At 38.1% G+C, this 14452-nt stretch overlaps 1 long non-coding RNA gene across 2 annotated transcripts in view; it reads right to left on the reverse strand.

Moving 5' to 3' along the window:
- Positions 1 to 1947: 1947 nt before the first annotated feature.
- LOC136844885 (uncharacterized) overlaps positions 1948 to 14452 on the reverse strand; it is a 53483-nt gene continuing 40978 nt past the window's right edge. For both annotated transcript variants that reach the window (XR_010855000.1, XR_010854999.1), the window contains exons 3-4: positions 9742 to 9837; positions 1948 to 4111 (exon numbers count right to left, since the gene is read on the reverse strand). This is a non-coding gene — a long non-coding RNA (uncharacterized lncRNA). The remainder of the gene's footprint in view (positions 4112 to 9741; positions 9838 to 14452) is intronic.

Raw genomic sequence — 14452 nt, forward strand, 5'->3', positions numbered from 1 at the left:
ATGAGTGGAGATATGTTAACTCTGAATGGAACCCAGCAGACAATACATCACATTCCAAGCAGTCCAAAAGGTGAACAGGGTGGGATTTCTTGTTGAAGGAGGAGTGTTTTTGGCTGGCAAAGCCAGCTCACATGTCCAACGGTGTGGAAGGATTAGAAGTTAGGCGTGAGATAGGTCCCAAAAAGGCTCAAGTCTGCAAAACAATTAGCTCCGGGGTTGGGTCAGATCATAGGCAGATGGGTTTGCATAAAATCATCCACCGCTACTCAAAGTGGATCAGTCTCCTCAGAGCCGTGGGTTGGTTTATACTATTTGGTAGATATTTAATGTACAAACACAGGCAGCAGCTTAGCGAGCTAAATATGCAGTTGTCCATGCAAGTTATGAGCTTGGCAGAGACTGGTTGTGCAGGTGGCGCAGCGTATGGATTATGAGGTAGAGATTGCAAGTCTTGATAAGGGCAGCACCATTAGGGTTTCCAGCTCCTTGAGAAGATTGAAACCAATCCTGAGAAATGGGCTGTTGTGCATTGGAGGGAGGTTATCACTGGCAAATATTGCCCCGAGCAAAAAGCATCCAATTATTTTGCCACATAGGGGCCACTTGACTGACATGATTATCCAGTATTGTCATGAGCATTCCAGCCATATGGGCATAATGTATGTTCTGGGTTTAATGAAGGAGAAATTTTGGGTGGTTAAGGGCAATGCAGCGGTGAGGCGTGTGCTAGGAAAATGCATCAAGTGTCACAAGATACATGGAAAGGTTATCGAGCAGCAAATGGCCGATCTACCATCTGATTGCGTGGAGTCAGGGAAGCCACCCTTCTATCGCACCGGGGTAGACCTTTTTGGGCCAGAGCGCAGATAAAGCATTGGGGAGTTATATTCAGCTGCTTGAACATGAGGGCCATACACTTGGAAATAGCTTCAAATCTCATGTCAGACTCGTTCATTAACGCCTTCAGGAGGTTTTTGGCCCATCGTAGACAGGTTAGGACAATTAGATGCAACATCGGCATTTTGTAGGATCGCAGAAGGTTCTTGGCTCCAGTTATGAGTTCTTGGGAGACAACAAGGTGCGAAATGAGTTGCTCCAGGGTGGGGTGGAATTTATTTTCAATCCTCCAGGTGCCTCGCATTTTGGAGGAGCATGGGAACAATTGACAGTCCTTCATAATCCAATTGCTGTGTACTGGGGACACAGCAATTGGATTATGAAGGACTGTGTACTCACTTTTGTGAGGTGGCAGCAACAGTTAATAGTAGGCCCCTTACCATTGTCACCTCAGACAGTAGAGACCCAGCTCCACTTATACCAAACAAGCTTTTAAACATGGGAGATTCGCTGGCAGGGTGTGACATTGCAACAGGTGGCTACTCCAGGCAGAGATGGAAGCAGGTGCAGTATATGGCTAAGCAGTTCCGGGCACATTGGAAATGCAAATACCTGTTGGGGTTACAACAGCGACAGAAGTGGTTCAAAGAGTGACGGAACGTCAGGGTGGGAGACGTAGTCCTTATGGTCAACGAAAATGTAGCCCGCTGCCATTGGCCATTGGCTCGGGTAGTGCAGACTAAAGTAGGGAAAGATGGATTGGTTAGGATGGTGACTGTCAAAAGGGGGGAAAAGGATTATGACAGACCACTGTTGAAGCTTGTTTTAAGTCTAGAGGAAGAGCGGGACCTAGTGGCCGTTACTAAGCAATGGGTGTTGAAACCCCTTGCGGTCAAGAGGTTTCAAAGGGGCAGGTGTCGATGCGGGAAAAGTTCTGGGATTTTTCCTCTGCGCAACTGTAAACAGCCATTTTCGCAGCAAAGGAAAGATTGGCAACTGAATTTCGGGTCACTTGATATAAGGCATGCTCTTTTCCCATCTCAAAGTAAAAATAAAAATAAAAAAATTTACAAATGAACAGGTTCCCTTTGTTGGACACTATAAGGATGATTTGGGACGCTTTACCTTTTTCCTTCCTCTCTCTATGACAAACAAAAAAGGAACCATTGGCCCATTTCCCCACTGCCCACTCAATTGTGTGGGAAGAAGAAAAGTCTGCCTATTTGAAAGTAGCCGTGCATGGGAGCGGTCAACTTGAGTGACTTCGGAGGAAATTAAGTGATTTAGGAGGTAAGCTTTGTTGTGTACTGAGATTTATAGACTTGAGGGGGTTGCTGCTGATGAATAACAATTTATAGCTCAACAGAGCACTTAATATGATGAAAATACAGAACTCGTTCGATGAGTATCGTTAGGGGTCACGTGCATAAATTTAACATGGCGTTCACACTTCAGGAATATGTGTAGTCAGCAGACCATGAGGGAACGACAGATGGTCCTTACAGTGGGAAAGCAAACGATCTGGTAAGTAAAAAGGGTATTATTTTGTTAAATAAGAAATCGTTATGGGTTTCATTTTGCTGAGAGATTGTTATAATTTGATAATGAATTAGACCAGGGTGAAACGTGCTATGGGCCGGGATAATGGATGGGTAGAGCTCGCTCATAACATTTTCATTCATTGAAGTGTATGGTAATGCTTAATGTATATTCCTTAAAAGGTTCTGTGCAACTATAGTTATTTAATTATTGTGGTAATGACTGAGAAATTGACAATGTAAGTTAAGGGATTTAGCCTACCTGTCTTAGCGTTAACTAAAATAGCAGAATTGTCACTACTGTGAATATTTATATGTTCATTTTTCAGTGACCTATTGTAATAAAGTCGAGAGACCGTCGATGTTTCAATCAATACCCACTCAGGGCCATCTACACCTACGTTCTCGTCCTGGTGCTCTGTTGCTGCAGTAAGCTAACATCTTCCTCAGTTTCACCACAAGCGTTTCTTCTAAATTGCTATGTTTTCGTCCTGGTGCTCTTTTGCTGCAGTTAGCTGACATTTTCCTCAATTTCACCATAAGGGTTTCTTCTAAAATCCCTATGTTCTCGTCCTGGTGCTCTTTTGCTGCAGTTAGCTGACATTTTCCTCAATTTCACCATAAGGGTTTCTTCTAAAATCCCTATGTTCTCGTCCTGGTGCTCTTTTGCTGCAGTTAGCCGACATCCTCCTCAGTTTTACCATAAGTGTTTCTTTTAAAATCCCTATGTTCTCGTCCTGGTGCTCTTTTGCTGCAGTTAGCTGACATCTTCCTTAGTTTTACCACAAGCGTTTCTTCTAAAATCCTCTTGTTTACTGTCCTGGTGCACTTTTGCTGAAGTCAACTGACGTCTTCCTCAGTTTCACCACAAGTGGTTCGTTTTAGCACAAGCGTTTCTTCTAAAATCCCCCTGTTCTTGTCCTGGTGCTCTTTGGCTGAAATTCTCTGACGTCTTTCTCAATTTCACAGCAAACGTTTCTTCTTAAATCTCTCCGTTCTTGTCACTGTGGTCTTTTGCTGAAATTCTCTCACGTCTTCCTCAGTCTCACCGCAAGCAGTTTGTTTTACCACAAGCGTTATTCTAAAATCCCTCTATTCTTGTCCTGGTGCTCTTTTGCTGAAGTCAAGGAAAATCTAGTGTCCTTGTTTTCGTATATGTCTGGTGACTCTGATGGAGAGAAGTTTTTGTCTCATAGCACGAACCCATTCCTTTTTTAACATTTCTTCTTTCGGAAAACTGCAAGGCAAACAAAAATGACTTGTGAATTACCCATTGTCAGAACTGAAGATAACTATCAGTTGTATGTGATCATGACAATTAGAAACAAAATTCTTGATATTTCGTAAGTATATGGCAAATAATCATCTTTTTAAGACTGATATTCCTAACATAATTCCAGTTCATTGGTACTCGCCGATGAAAGGTGACAGACGAATTTGTGGTCTGTTGAATCTGCGTACATCTGTAAGCAGTACATGGAGCTGGCATCTTTATGAAGAGTAAATACAAGTTGACCCACACTTCTCACATTAAAACCCTGATAGTAACCAGGTCACAAAGAAGTGAGATCCTATTAATCCGGAAGTCAGAAATGTCAAAGCGATGGTAAAATGTGAACTAATCCAGGTCCGGGTATCTCCATAAATCTAACCTTATTGGCTGAAGTTACCCTAAGTCTTCCTCAGTTTCACCGCAAGCGGTCTGTTCTACCACAAGCATTTCTTCTCTATTCTATCTGTAAAATAAAGGGGATAAACATCAGTAAGCTGTAATTTTATAATAAAGTTTATGATTAACTATAAATTAAAATTATTTTAAAGTCTAAATTATGACCTCTTAATTTCTTACACTTCAGTGCTGGTCTTTCCTTGTCCACAGAGGAAGGAAGGACACGAGGTTCCTATCAAGCCTTGAAAAATTTCTTACACGACTAGTTTAACATAAAAATTAAACTAAACGACCAATAACACTCCCAGAAGAAACTCAGTGCGTTATGAGAGAGTGAGAAATTGTGTAATAACCAGTAAATTGGAAGGCCCATAAAACAAACAAAACAAAACTTTTATTTCGGTTGGCACTGCTTTTAATCTTGATGACTGGTAGAAGTAGGAAAATAAGGCAGGTGACACAAGTAAGTAAAACACCCGACATATAGTAATCGGTGTGGAATAAGGACTTCAGCAGGATCAGATTTTCATATCTTGTATGACTGGCTGATGGCACTAGATTCCATAATCTTCCCCCATTTTGTACGGACACTGCCTTTGAAAGCAACTTAGCCTCACTACAGTTCATGCTATACCAGTATCCTTTCTGTGTACGAAATTCCAGAACTCAAAACCATTTCACAAAGATACGCACGCAAAAAACAACATATTTTAATGGCTCCAAGAGTTCGAGGCAAGGGTACACATGAGGGACACTGGTCTTAGCACAAACAAAACGGCCAACTCTCTTTCGAGTAGTTTTCCGTACATATTATCAGACAAACCTAAGGGATCTGCTATTATCAAACAAACCTCGGGGATCTGCCATTATCAAACAAACTGAGAACATTTAATCTCAGAGTCTGCCAAAGTAGTTATTCTACAGGTAATTCGTGTCCACTAACTTCTTCCTGCATTTACTGATCATGGTTGAGGCACCGTCAGAAGAAATCGATCTTAGTTTTAATTCTATTAGTGTCTGTGGAACTTATTTAATTTCAGACATTTCAAGTAGAGACGCCAAATCAACTTTACTTAAAGGAAACTTAATCACCCTTCCCTTACATATTAACCATACGAGAAAGGAACCCAAAAGCACCATAATCATACTTAAACGAGGTAGCACTATACATTTTATTCCTTAAGTATCATGTTGCCACCAAATACTTCAATAACTGGAAGCCGTTTATTTTGCTAAGGCTATCTTAAGCTGTACAAGTTAATTTGGGGATACAATGAAGACTACTTGAGGCAATAATCAGAAGCCTTCCATTTGCACTTGATGAATAAAAAGCCTTTTAGCACATGTTCACTTATGTTCATATAGATTGCCTTTTCGTTTATACTCCTTCCCCACGCCCACTCCGTTAGTCTCCTAGCGTTACCCCGTCAAAAAAGATTTTAAGCATGCATATGATTTAAATCATATGAAATATATATACATATATATACACATATATATATACACATATATATATACACATATATATACACATATATATACACATATATATATACACATATATATATACACATATATATATACACATATATATATACACATATATATATACACATATATATACACATATATATACACATATATATACATATATATATATACATATATATATATACATATATATATATACATATATATATATACATATATATATATACATACATATATAAACATACATATATATACATACATATATATACATACATATATATACATATATAATTTACACAAAACAATAGTTGATGAAAACTATTCCTAAATATTCCGTACTATATAAGCTACTAAGATTTTAGTGTGTAATTTTTTTTTTAACGCAAGTCGATCATTCGAAGCTTGGGATAACTGCGCGCAATACCATCAGCGTCCACTCACGGAAACTGAGAAGCATGAAAATTACTTGGTATGCATTTTTAATGCGCCCATACGCAGGCTATCTCTCATATTTAAGAGACTTGAATAGCCATGATCATCACCTCTGATGATTAAATTCGGGCTATACAATAATACACAAGAAACAAACATACCGAAACTGTAACCTACTTGAACCCCTCGTACTACTGAGTTTTTCAATAAAATTATGACTAACTCAAGGTCTTCAATGGGGCCTCAAAAATCTGTTTTAAAATTATTTTAACATTCTTGCTTTAAAAGCCCTTCAATTTCAAACGCTACTTTCAAAGCATCTTGCAACTTCAAAGATCAACTGAAAAACCCTTAAATATCAAAAGCCCACTTACGAAGCGAATGCACTTCAAAGGTCAACTGATAAACCATTGCAATTTCAAAGTCCCTTTACAAAGCTCTTGCAACTTCAAAGATCAAATGAAAAACTTACTTTAAACGTACGTTTAAGAAAACCTTGAAATCTGATGTCCATTAAAAAAAAAAAACAATGAGGGGTCACCTTCAAAAGCTCTCGCAGCTGCAAAGGTCAACGGAACAGTTTTTTTTTTTAATTCAACAGTGCCCCTAAAAACATCTTTCAGTTTTAAAGGTAATTGAAAAGCCCTTGAAATTTGAAAAGTCCCTTTAAAAATTTCTTGCAGCTTCAAAGGTCAACTAAAAGCTCATAAAATTTGAAAAGTTAAAATTAAATCCCAAATTGAGAAAGTCCTTCCTACATCAAAAGTCAACAAAATTATAATTAAATTCTCAAATTAAGAAAGTTCTTCCTGCTTCAAAAGTCAACAAAAATACCGTCGAACTTTTAAAGGTTCTTTGTAATCGCTCATGCAGCTTCACAAGGTTCCCGTAAAAGGCTCCTGCAGCTTCAAATTTTCCAGTAAAAAGATTTTGCAGTTTTAAGGGCGATTGTAAGAGCGCACTGAATTTTCAAACTGTAAAATGAAGCATAGAACTGAAAAAAGCGAGTAAGTTTATTACCCTCAAAACCTAAAAAGGTTCAATCCAAACAAAGGATTAAGGATTAATTGTAGGCAAACGCTATTGCAACGTGAAAACAACACGAGCCACTAGAATTATTAACTTAGCTGAACGCCTACGGGTCTTGAATCGCTAAAAACTCTGAGAAAGGCCAAAATAAGATACTAGGGAGTATCTTCAAAACGTGTCTTGCATCGCTACGGTTGTCAAAACAATTGCTATATAACAGCTTAAAAACGCCACATAATACACAGCAAGGGAGGCCACAAAGATTTCTTGGCCATACACATACTAAGAAAAATTGTTTATCAGTTTATTTAAGCCCGTGAAAATTTAGCTCCGTGATGGGAATGGGCTGCTAAAGGTAAAACAAAAGAATTCTTATATAGCGTGATTAAAATTTTACGAAAACTATGGATAGCACCAAAATATTCACTGATGGTTACCAGTACCTGTAAAATACTTCACTGTAGTCACTAATACATGTGCGATTTCAAAAGTAACTCGTATTTTGTAACCCCAAACATCTTGTAAGACCACACCTACTCTTAATGCAATCAGATAGACAAGACACACACACAATACCCATCTTCATAAATATCCATATACTTGATGGTATACATTCGTACAGTCTGGAAAAAGTGCCTTTTCCATGCAGTTTCTTACTCGTGTATATCATGGCAGCCTCGCAGCCACTAGAGTCTAATGTGAATTCGTTGAAAACAGACGTGTAAGTTGAAGTGATTAAATTTGATCTCGATTTAGTTAAGTTTCGAAACTTTAAGCAGGCTCCAGGTTAAGTATTATGATTTACCTTATGGGCTCAAATATATACAAAACATGCCTTTCTTGCCAAACAGTCTCCATTAATGCACCCCACTTTCACTGACATTGTTGAGTTTAACAATCCCAAAGGCAGTTTATAATTCACAGTGGACCCAAGTGGCTGTGACGCTGTCGCATGTAGTGCGAGTATCACAGAAACCTGTTTGGAAAAGGACTTTCGACCGGGACTGTGCAAGTTTGATCGACTGAAATCTATTCTACAGTAGAGGAGGAGTTTCAATGGCAAAGGCACACTGACGGACAACTGCACGATGGTCAACCTGTGACATATTTGACCTGAAATTCCTTCAACCGTAATTGTGGCGAGATGCGCTTATGGACTAATGGAAATGGGCACAGTAGACTGAGGGGACTCAAACCTAACAGTCGTTGATACAATACATTAAACAAAGATTAGATTAACGTCTAAAAGTCATCAACAGGATCCTTTTTGCTATCATTAATTTTAAAACACTTTATGAGGCCAATGACTGATTCCCAGACTCCATTTAGGCTTTCCCGAAAGCTTTTCTAAACGAGAACCAAAAAATTAGAGCAGCGAAAAGTTACAGAAGTTGAACAACCAAGTAGAATGAGACTAAACGGAACTTGAAGGTGTAATGCGGAGAACGAAGAACTGGGGAACAAAAGCACATCAAGAACCTACAGTAACGACGATCAGTCTTCATTTCAGTATCTTCGGCTAAGCTGATATCATCAGACACATTAATGCTCATCTAACTAAGCTGTTATTGTTCTTTGCCACCATACAATATCTAAAGAACAACCAGCTCAAATACCAACAGCAGATGGATGACACAGCACACTAAGGATTACGAAATTACCTAATTTATGTACATTTATTTCTGTACATATAAAATCAGAGCATAAATAAAGCAACCGCCTTTAAGTTATACCGTAAAACAAAAGCACACTGACACTGGTCTCAATCCATTTCTACCATTGCTCTACTTCTCATAAAACACCAAGCTAGAGAAGCCAACATTGACTCTTGACTACTATTACTTCATGTAAAAGCACCAGCAGAATAAACTTTGCGTGGACAATACTAAATCATCATTAACCTTACATTAAACTAAGTCAGTGATAATGCCTGTAGACTAAGGCAGAAGGTACAGTTAAAATACCTACTAACTACGGTTAAAGTGCCACTACGTATCCTGAAAATGCTGTTAGGGTCAAAATGGCTGTAGGCCAGTAAAAGATATTCTCAAGTAAAAAAAATACAGAATTTCAAACTAATTGCAATTACCATATAATAGTCTCTTTTAGAAACACATTCAGCCTATAAATTAGGAGACTGCCAAATAAACTAACATCAGTAAATGGTAATACAGTACACTTACCACACAACTGGCTCCAATTGACTACAAGGTTAATAAAAAAAAATACTAGCTAGAATCAGCAGTTATGAAAATGGAATGACAACGTACAGTCGGAAGTCTTGCAAACCGAAAGGGTAGCATAAAAAACAACAAAACTGAACACAGATAAACGCTTATGTAGACCAAAGGGAATCACAAACTTATAAGTAACTTTTTAGGGAGCTGAAACTACGACCGTATTAACATTACACAATGAATAACAAACCTATTTGTTACCACAAAGAAATCATGTACAGTATTTAGAAAAAGATTTGTCACAAAAAAGAGATCAAGGCTAGAAAATAAACCCATGATCTTAATACTGAGAGCGTCCAGGTTTTACTGTTCTGTAAGAAAGACCAAATACATTCCAACACATGAAAAGATGGAGGAAGTACAGTATTTACATTCTTAAACCAAGAACTATACTAGGAAAAAAATACTGTTGCAAAGAGATTAGAAGAGTTCCCAATCATACCTTAACTAATATTCGCACAGGTCATTATCATTACCCAATAAATTTAAGGCCAATTATGATACTTACAACTGATCTTTCACAGCTGATCCGAAGAAAATACGCAGTGGTCCAATATGAGAATCCAGATGAATTCATTTCTGATATCCGGTCATGTACAGTGATCTGGAATGAAAGGAAAACAATGATCTCAAGACTGACGATATGATTCACAACCTTTCTGTACAACAAAAAATAACTATCATTAACTTAACCACGAGAAAACCTTATTACAGATTTATTAGTTAGTGAACAAAACATTTTTGACAGGAAAATACGTACCGGGGGCAAAACATGTTTCATCACCAGGTATTGCTCAAGTAAAACTAATGACCAATGAATTTTATCCAAGCCTTGAAAATTGGTTCTCCAGTCAAAACCAGTTAAAAGATTTATTCTTCAAAAATTGTATGAACCAAAATTTTATGGAAACATTTTGTTTTATAAAATGCACACCATTGCTTTACTGAAGCCTTTACTTCACCGACTACTAAATTTTCCTAATGGATAAGGACAATCTCATGTAAACTAAAACAATGTATCTAATAGGCAGTGAATGAAGACTAACAGATAGAGTGTCATTTGCTAAGTAGTGAGCACGTCTCCATAACCCAACCAACAGAGGACCAATATATAATGCACTGAGGTACATCCTTGATACAGGCGGTTGTAAAAGGCCAGGAGTTCTTCGTTGGAGGGGTGGGTAGAGCTGTCGCCTAGCACGCTGTTGGCAAAGCGTTCGACTCTCCTACCGGCTAATGAAGAATTAGAGGAATTTATTTCTGGTGATAGAAATTCATTTCTCGTCATAATGTGGTTCGGATCCCACAATAAGCTGTAGGCCGTTGCTAGGTAACCAGTTGGTTCTGAGCCACGTAAAATAAATCTAATCATTCGGGCCAGCCCTCTCTAGGAGAGCTGTTAATCAGCTCAGTGGTCTGGTTAAACTAAGATATACTTGACTTTTGTAAAAGGCCGGAAGATATAATATATCTAGGAAATGATAAAGCACGAGTCCATACCTCATTTGTTCTCTCACTTTTCCAATAATTCTATTGGATAATGTGTCTGCCATCTCAGCCAGAATACAATCCTACTACTCTTAAGGCTGGCTGATTAAAGTAAAAATGAGGTCAAGATATATTATATCTTCTTGACTGAGCACTGGTAAAGCAGATATATCGCAACATAAGGATCGAGATACCATCCAAACAGCCTGGCAGTTGAATTCGTGTATTAAAGTCTGGGAAAAATAAAGGCCCACTGGCTCCAATTCTCTGGTTTTAATTATCTATACTTAACACGAGCAATTAATTTAAGGTTGATGTGATGAAGGTTCTCCCAGCGAAGCAAGTAAGAGTCAGTTTTGACTACTATAACTGCAGAGAAAGGGAATTCCTAAAAATAATCATGGGAATATTCTGGTATGTTTCTCCACCATGCTGCCAGAGTTTACCCACAGGAGCCAGTAATAGTTACTGCAAAAGCAAAATGCCCATGTCTGTCAGCTTGCAGCAACTTTGTGCAGGGAGAATGGCCAATCCAATACTTGCAAACAGGCATCAAAATAATTTTTTTAGTTCAACAGGAGTGCAATTCAACTTGGGTAATTAAGGTTATATTTCATAACGTTTCAGTTAAAGGATAAACGTGCTCCTAGAACGTTATGAAATATAACCTTAATTGCCCAAGTTCAATTATACTCCTGTTGAACTAAAAAATTATTTTGAGGTCTGTTTTCAAGTATTGGATTGGCCATTCTCCCTGCACAAAGTTGCTGCAAGCTGACAGATATGTGCATTTTGCTTTTGCAAGTAACTACTGGCTCCTTTAGCACTGGCTACGCCACGCAGGCTACAGTGGTTGTAAGCCAACAACACTGTCCCAATTGAAACACAATTTTACAAAAAGTACAAAGTATATTACTTGGTTACAGTATTCAATATATTACTGTACTTAGTTACAGTGTACTGAGTATTCCCTGTATTTTACAAAATACACATTTACAACAGAAATCATTCAACCAGTGTAACAGCATGAGCATTATTTGATGCTATTTGTGACGCCAAAGAAACAAAATATTTAGGCACACTGTCAGAGTAAGAGCGCCTTAAGGTAAAACGAGAATGAGCCTCTGCAAGAGAGGAACTTAGGTATGAATGAATGAAATTTGGGCTATATAGCCCAGTGCTGGGGCCAGGGAGGCCAGTCAACATCATTACTGCAATGAATGCATGAATTAATATAAAGTTGTTAATGACACACAGACAAGCATATCACCGACACACATACCTAGAAAAATTTAGATGCTAACATTCATATTTCTTTTATAAAGGCCATAAAAGGCTCAAGTAAAAACCTTTACAACAAAAATCTTGAGGGTCCCACTTTCATCTACTAGTTACAAATCAAGAGTAGCACAACAGTAACCCGTCACAATAGTGCTCAATGTTTCCATCTAAAATGTACTTGTGAGAGGCAGGTATGCTTGGGAAGGGCCTACCTGTTATCATTCACAGAGAAATTTTCCCTAATAAATCTTGATTCATTTTTTTTAATTTATGGCAGAAGAGTGTACTTCCTAAAATATACAAGTACAAAGCTGTCTTGCGTATTTAATCTACTTTAAGTATAAAAATTGCAGACGCATGGCAGGGAAGTACTGTGCAGTACTTATAAAATATGTTTTTAGTGAACAAATGATTCATACAACATTGTGTGGATTCAACTTTTCATATTTTTGATAAACTATTTCTGATACTGATAACCACTGCCAACAATTTAAGAAAAAGAGCTAATACATGAGAGATTTGACCTCGGTAAAATTAATTTGTACAGAATCCAGCAAATTTAGACTGGTACAGCGAGATAGTATGAGTCTTAGTGGATGAGTAGGAGACAAGAAGCCTCCTCTGAAGAAAGCAGACTGAAAAGCTCTATACTTAAATAATACGAGGAATGTCTCAGTGTCATCATCATTATCAATGAATTTATCCAGATCATTGACAAACTCACTGTTAAGGCTCCACTGTATGTAATAGATACATCTTTTCCAATGGAACTACTGTTGTAACATATGTGGCACCTTAAGGGAAAGTACTTAACTTTTCTTGAGGCCAGAATGTAAAGTATTTCGCTCTTCTTGAGGCCGACTTAGATGATTTGTTACTCTATGTAGAATTCTCCAGGCCATCATCTAACAAGATATAACAGAGGAGAGCATAAACTTCCAGAACATCTCAACAGTAACATGGAATCTACCATCCAGGCTGGATGGTCTAGACATAAGAAAGGTCGAGTAGTTCTGTTAAGCAATGTCAAAGAGGTCAACCTAAAACATAGCCAGGATGAAGAATAGCCTTCTGCAAGATTTTGGATAACGGACCAGACAAAAAAATTCACTTGAGGTTCTTGACGCATTGTGGAACATAGCACAATATCTGTCAACATGTTGCAATGCACAGGGTCCAGATTCCCATCAATCTTTTGAGGTAGGTAGGTCATTCTTGCAACATTACCTGACAAAAAGTCTATCATATGTCTCTTGGTTTTATACTAGAATGCTTTCAGTCATAAAAGACAGCATTTAAATCATACAGGTCCGGTTTGCTTATTATCTGAAAACATTAAGGTAATGATCGGAAGAAGTTCCATACCCGCTGAGGGGCAGCCCAATGCTCCAAGGTGGTACGTGACTATAGCCATCAAAACTGATTAATTTGTAGTTGACACATGTGGCATTATCCATGATGACTGAACTTCAAGGGACGAGATGAAACCCAGATGTGAAAACAGCTTTTTAACCAACATGCTCTTGCAATCTACCATCCTAAGAGTGGGATGGGCGAAGACAATTTACACCTTCTAACTTTTATTTGTCCTCTTTTGTTTACTCTCACTACCTGTCCAGATTATATGACTTACCTTCTTTTAATTTCTGCCATTCATTCAATAACAAAACTGTCAGACTTACAGTTTACTAAGTCAAATATCTAGGTACTTGGAGGGATCACCTCAGTTAATCTTTAAATGAGGTGACAATCAGAGCAGGTTAAAGAAATTGGGCGGCTACCTAGAAAGACGCTAGAGGGACTGATGCAAAAGGCACAAAACACAGCTGATGCCACATATAGTGGCTATATACCAGCAATATATACTGGCCAATCTACAATTAACAAAAATGGCTATGTCTGCTGTGTTCTGATGATTAGAACTTCCAGCCTAAAATTCCTATCACTAATTAAGAATGAAGCCATATGAAAACACCACAAAATTGAAAACATATATTTGTCTGCTAGATTACAAGAGGAAGATATGCCTTGAAACATTTTTATTACCTGGTTTTTGGCTTTTTGCAAGCACCTATTAAAAATTATACGTTATTCCATACAAACACTGTGCTTAAGTTGAATGTACTATTTAAGCGGTCGAAAAGTTTTTTTTATTATTGTCTGAATATGCATACACTGCATCACAAACGCATGCATTCAGGGTTAAGGGTTTCAGAGGATTGCACTACTGCATCAGGAAGAGAGAGAGAGAGAGAGAGGGACAGGCATTCAGGGTTAAGGGTTACAGGGGATTGCACTACTGCATCAGGAAGAGAGAGAGAGAGAGAGAGAGGACAGGCATTCAGGGTTAAAGGGTTTCAGAGGATTGCACTACTGCATCAAGAGAGAGAGAGAGAGGACAGGCATTCAGGGTTAAGGGTTTTAGAGGATTGCACTGCATCAGGAAGAGA

The sequence above is a fragment of the Macrobrachium rosenbergii genome, chromosome 13 (genome assembly GCF_040412425.1).
Source record: "Macrobrachium rosenbergii isolate ZJJX-2024 chromosome 13, ASM4041242v1, whole genome shotgun sequence".
Taxonomy (NCBI): domain Eukaryota; kingdom Metazoa; phylum Arthropoda; class Malacostraca; order Decapoda; family Palaemonidae; genus Macrobrachium; species Macrobrachium rosenbergii.